The sequence below is a fragment of the Odontesthes bonariensis genome, chromosome 15 (assembly GCF_027942865.1).
Source record: "Odontesthes bonariensis isolate fOdoBon6 chromosome 15, fOdoBon6.hap1, whole genome shotgun sequence".
NCBI lineage: Eukaryota > Metazoa > Chordata > Actinopteri > Atheriniformes > Atherinopsidae > Odontesthes > Odontesthes bonariensis.
This window is the reverse complement of record NC_134520.1, coordinates 31,952,195-31,957,848: the sequence shown is the minus strand read 5'-3', so window position 1 is coordinate 31,957,848 and position 5,654 is coordinate 31,952,195. Positions and strand designations below refer to the sequence as shown.

The 5,654-nt window shown below is 40.6% G+C and overlaps 1 non-coding gene across 1 annotated transcript; it reads left to right on the top strand.

Moving 5' to 3' along the window:
- The first annotated feature begins 1,788 nt into the window (after positions 1-1,788).
- On the top strand, positions 1,789-1,861 carry trnak-uuu (transfer RNA lysine (anticodon UUU)). Its single transcript has one exon. It is a non-coding gene; the product is annotated as a tRNA-Lys (tRNA).
- The last annotated feature ends 3,793 nt before the right edge of the window (positions 1,862-5,654 follow it).

Sequence of the window (5,654 nt, the reverse complement as noted above, 5' to 3'; positions counted from 1 at the left end):
GTACTGGTTTCCCTGATGTACCAAAATAGTCTGGAGACACGGTCAAATAATCATCAAGTTTTCCTGTAAGATGCATTTACTGTAAAGCAGTTTGTCCTGCTTTTAGCTACAGTGTCAATGAGCTGTTGGTGGATGAGATTCAGAATAAAAGCAAAAAGAATCCAAGGAGAGTTGTGGCTCACTTCAGTGGTTGTTTGGTGGTCATAAAGCTCAATCCAGCTGTTTTAAGGTGGTCTTTCTCACATCTTGGGGTTATAAAGTATTGATTTTTTCAAAGTTGTCCAGTTTATGGGAGGCATATTGTTTGTTTTTTGTTTACTTTTCCTCAGTTAAGGTCATATTCAGTCTACCTGTTGAATGTATTCACCAAAACGGCTGTTATGTTATTTCATAGTACATCAAAAGAGCTGATATTTTTCTTAGTAATCTCTCCTTTTTATGCAAAAAACCTGCCCTTTGTCATATGGTGATTGGTCACTTTTTTCTGTCTTTTTCAATATTAACCGTGTAGGTAATAATTTCAGTGGCAACTGTACAGTTTATTGTCCTTACCCAAGAGCCACCCACCCACCCAAAAAAATGGTTTCAATATTGGCTTTTGGTTGGACTCTGTTGATTTTTTTTTTTAGATTTCATCTCAATACTGCAAAAGTTTTTGTGACTGAGCTGTTTTTCGAGCTCTTTTGTAGTTCATCTCGGGGCCCAGAGGCCATGTCAGTGTCACCCCTGTGTGCAGCCGCCTCACAGTCATCTTTGGTTACCAGCAGATAAGCACTTTCTTCCTGATTGGTTTAGCCAACGTCTCTTAATATCATATTGATGATAATTTCTCTGTAATGCGCCATTTGCACTAATTGTGATGCAGAGAGTGAGTAATGGCATGTGACTGCAGCCGCTCCCCAGCCACTCCTCAACACTTAATCTCCTGATTGTCCCAGAGAGACGAAACGTGACAAGATCGCCATAAACAATCTGCCTTCCCCCAGAGCACACACACACACACACACACACACACACACACACACACACACACCCCTCCAATACTGACCTCTGTGCTACCCCACATTTCCCTCCGCCCTCCACATTTTCCTCAGTTATTTTTGAAAGGATCTTTTCTTATTTTTGCCGTTTCCTCTGCCCCCCTTTCCCTCTTTGTAGATACAGTCAGAGGTTTACGGAAAGTCCAAATGTTCGTGGTAATAATTGGCTTTAATTTGGATTTCAGTGATTTCTTTGAACCTGTCTTTTTCTGAGTGCTTCATCTTGAAGTTTAGGTAGACACAGTGTAATATCTCATCGCAAATCATACCCCGGCCATATACGTTTGGTAGCTGTCAACAAGCTTCTGGTAGAATAGGAACCCTAAATTTGTTGGTTTCTTTCTGGCTCAGAACCCTTCTCTAAGCACACACTGAATATGTCTGATTTTGTAGAGGTAAAAAGCTAAATGATGGCATTATTTCACCATTACGCAAAAAGCAGTGACGTCAGTTTGAGGTTATTCTGGTGAACTCTGAGGTTCTTCACATTCCTCATTATACCGTCCAATTCGTGCAATTTACCAAATCCACCCGCACCAAAACAGCCTCAGAGCAAGATGCAGTTGGAACATTTCCCCTTTACTTCCTCGAAGGTGGGACTGATGCTCCTCTGTTCCATGTCTGGTTTTGCTTGTGTGCTTAAGGAACAGTCTGAATGGCAAAACGCACGGCTCTTAAGCAGGGACGTTGCTCTTACTGAGCTGATCCCATGATGCCAGCATGCTGTTTGTAAATGCATGCTGACAGAGCCTAGGTAGCTCAGTCAGTAGAGCATCAGACCTTTAATCTGAGGGTCCAGGGTTCCAGTCCCTGTTCAGGCGATGCCAGCTTTCAATATGGCATTGAGTGTTGAAATGTTCAAACTTCCCTTTCATTAATGCAGAAATAAACCCTACACTTGTCACTTTAAGTGACTGGATAGCGTAGTTGGAAGATTGCCACCTTTGATGTGGGTGACTGGGGTTTGAATCCTGACCCCCCCCTGCATGAAAGGTGCACTGGAAAAAATGGCCCTCATAAAATAAGTAAAAAAACAACAAATACAAGACGTTTTTGCTTGAAATAAGCAAAAAAATCTGCCAATGGAACTAGTGAAAATCGGCTTGTCAAGATTTCTTGAAATAAGATGTGATATTTAGGACTTTTGAGTTAAAAGTGATCTTGAAATTAGCTTAAAAACCTCTTCAAATGAAAAAAAAAGCTTGTTTCATGTAAAATATGACTCAAAACAATTTGTTTTCAAGACTTTTTCACTTAACAAGATATTCAAGATGTATTGTAATAAAACAAGTCCCTACATCTAGCTGAAATGGTACTTGTTAGGCAATTGTGTCTTATATCAAGTGTAATGAGATACTCAATGAGACAAATATACTTGGTAAGATTTAGATTTTTTCCAGCGTACTACCTCCAGTAGGGGCAACCTTATGCTACCTGCCTAACTGGGATATAAGTGTAAGTCATTTTGGATAAAAGCATCTGCCAAATGCATAAACACAGACTTGGTGCTAATCCACCTTTTTTTAATCAGTTTGAAAAAAAGAAATGGCTTCTAAATGTTTATGTCTTCTTTTTGCCTACGCAGCACAGCTTCTGTGTGAAAAAGGCTTTTGTCTCGCATCGTTGTGAGTATGTTCAGCTGAAGCTTGAATGTGTTGAATTCTGAGAAGCAACTTCTCTTTGGGTCCACGGCCACATAAAACCTACTACGGCTCAGCAGCCTCCGGTTCGTTATAGACTTCTACTTTTGTGGTTTCTCGGTTGTTCCCGACCATCCAAAATATTTTCTGCTGAGGTGACATTTTGCTCTCCTGAACTTGGTCAAACGGACAAACGCCCTTTTATCCATGTACTGGAAATAAAAGAATAAATAAGACTCAAATGTTTTGTGAGATCTTGCTCCTCTTTTTTTTGTTCATTCCATACCTCCTTAGGGGCTCAGTACATTTCAACCGAGCTACAACAAACCAAGAGGATCTGCTAAAACCTCTTCCGTTTTCTGAATGAACTGTCTTCCCTCATGTAAGCTAAATTAATCTTGATTCGCTATCAAATAAATAACAAAAAATACAGTCTGTCTATTCTTGTAGAAACACGTATAACTAGATATATATGCTAATACCACTTAAGCAAATGAAATCACATAATTGGTCGTAGCTGTTTAACCTTTGAACAATGAATTACTGTGTGTCTGTGATCCATATGCAAACCATTTACATAAGAGTGCATCATTTAAATGCAGCCCATTTTTTACCATGCTATTAAATCCTCTACCTCAGAGCAGTTTGCATTCGCACACATTGAACACACAATCACATATGACAGCGGACCAGCTGATTTTCTCCTCTTTATCTGAGCTCTGGGTGTGAAATCAATGTAGGTGGCCCATATCTCCAGCCCTGCGGGGGGGGGGGGAAGAGTATTAACAGATCTCACCAGAGTGAGGGCAGCAGGAGGATGGAAACCTGGAGAAATTATGATAATAATCACAGAAACATATCATTGTATTAGTCATAGTTTAAATCCCAGGCAAAAGGAAAGCGTTGCTGTCTTTAAAACAGAATATAAACTTATTTATATTTCAATCTGATAAACAAAAAGCTAAATGCGTCCACTGGATCCTTCCCACCTTCTCGCTGAGATGGGAAAAAGGACGAGCTTCTGGATGGGGGTGTAAAAAGAAGCTGAGGCATTGAGTCAGGGACTGTTAACCCCAGGGGAGGCTCACAGCATCGGACCTGATTCCCAGGCCATCTCATTGTTGCCGGACCGGCTGTAATTTAGGAGGAAACCGGTGTCAAAGCACCCATAAATCGCCCATATGCCGAAAGCGTCTCAATCTCAGTCTGTCACTGAGGCAGTGGTCCGCCAGTAAATACTCATCACCCACTCCCCTTCATGTGATCAAACACAGGGTGCCACGTGCTTGAATTAATAAATAAATAAAAACCTCCGTTTTGTTTGTGTGCATGTATATCTACTTTTCCAGTTCTACATGAGAAAGCTGCTCTTGCTGAGGAGGCATGTTTGCGAGATGAGTTGCAAATGCACAGATGTGCAAACGCACTCACACAGCACACTGTCTGACATATGCACAGGATGTGCAGGCAGTGCGCGTGGTTGTTATCTTTCCAGCCGAAACAAAGGAGATTAAAACACACAATGAGAGTTTAGCTAAACTGCTAATTGTAACCTACAAATACTCCTACAATTTACTTCTTAAGATCACACCGATGTAAAAAAGAGTTTTGTACACTGTTTTTTAAGCTTAATTAATTATGGAACACCCAGAACAAAACAGCACATCTCAAGTTTTGGCAGGTTTCTTTTCTCTACATCAGCTGAATGAGAACAAGAGGAAAGAAACAAGGAAGGATGAAAGCAGAAAGGACAAATTAAAATGAGAGGTTTTGAAAAAAAGAACCGCACGAAGGACAGCAAAAGGAAAACAACATTAAAAGTGAGAGGAAAAAAGGAGGAAAGATCAAAAGAAGGAAAGAAGAAAGAGGAACAGGAAATGAAAACTGATGAAATGGGAGAAAGACGGAGGTCATGAAGAGGTAAAAGCACTGAAATAAAGAGGTCTAAAAATGCCAAAAGGACCCAACAACAATCAAAATTTTATAACTTTCTATTAAAATTTAATCTAATTTAAAGTTTCCCAAACAAACAGTACAGGAACAAACTCTACTTGAGTAAATTTTAGTCACAGTAGGAAGTTGGGCATGGCTCCAACTTGTTCCTCTTGTGAAACTTTCTCAACTTTTCTGAAAGAACAAATATTGAGTTCATTTTAGTTTAAGCTTCTGGTTCAGTGAATTTGAAAGGTGTTCACCCCTTTACGCATGTTTCCTCTTTTGCTGTCTTACAATCTGGACGTGAAAAACATTTCTTTGGTGGGGCTTGTATCATTTGATGCAACACAAAATGCTCATTACTTATGTCATGGTGAGTTTTGAACGTCCACCTACCAGGATTTTTGCTCACAGAACTGTTTCAGCTCATTAATGCTAGTGTTCAGCAGTCTTTAAGTCATCCAACAGATTCTGAGACTAAGTTTTGGGATCCCTGTCATGCTAAAATATGAGCCTTAAGTCTTGTCTTTATTCTCACTAAGAAACAGTTTTTTATCTGGACTTTCTTTCCTGTTTAGCCCTATCCATCATTCCTTTAACCCTGGCATGTTTCCCCAGGCCATGCCGATGACGAACATCCTCCCGCCATGCTGCCACCACCGTGCTCCACTGTGGGAGTAATGTTTTGTAGGTAACGATTGTCATTGAGTGTTCACCACACACAGGGTTTTCTTTTATGACCAAAAAGTTAAATTCTATTCCCACCTGGTGAACCTTTTAAAAGATTTTCTTTCAAGCAATTACTTTTATCTAGCCAGTATGCACATAATATCCAGCTTTGTGGAGTGTACAGCCGCTTTGCTGTGGTGGACTGGCAACATGTCCAGGGTGCACCCTGCCTCTGGCCCAGTGATGGCTGGGTTAGGCTCCGCCCCCCTGTGACCCAACAGTTGGATTAGAAAAAAATAGAAAATGGATGGATGGACAACAGCTTTGCAGCTCCTTCAGGGTTACCTTTGACCTCTTTGTTACCTCGCTC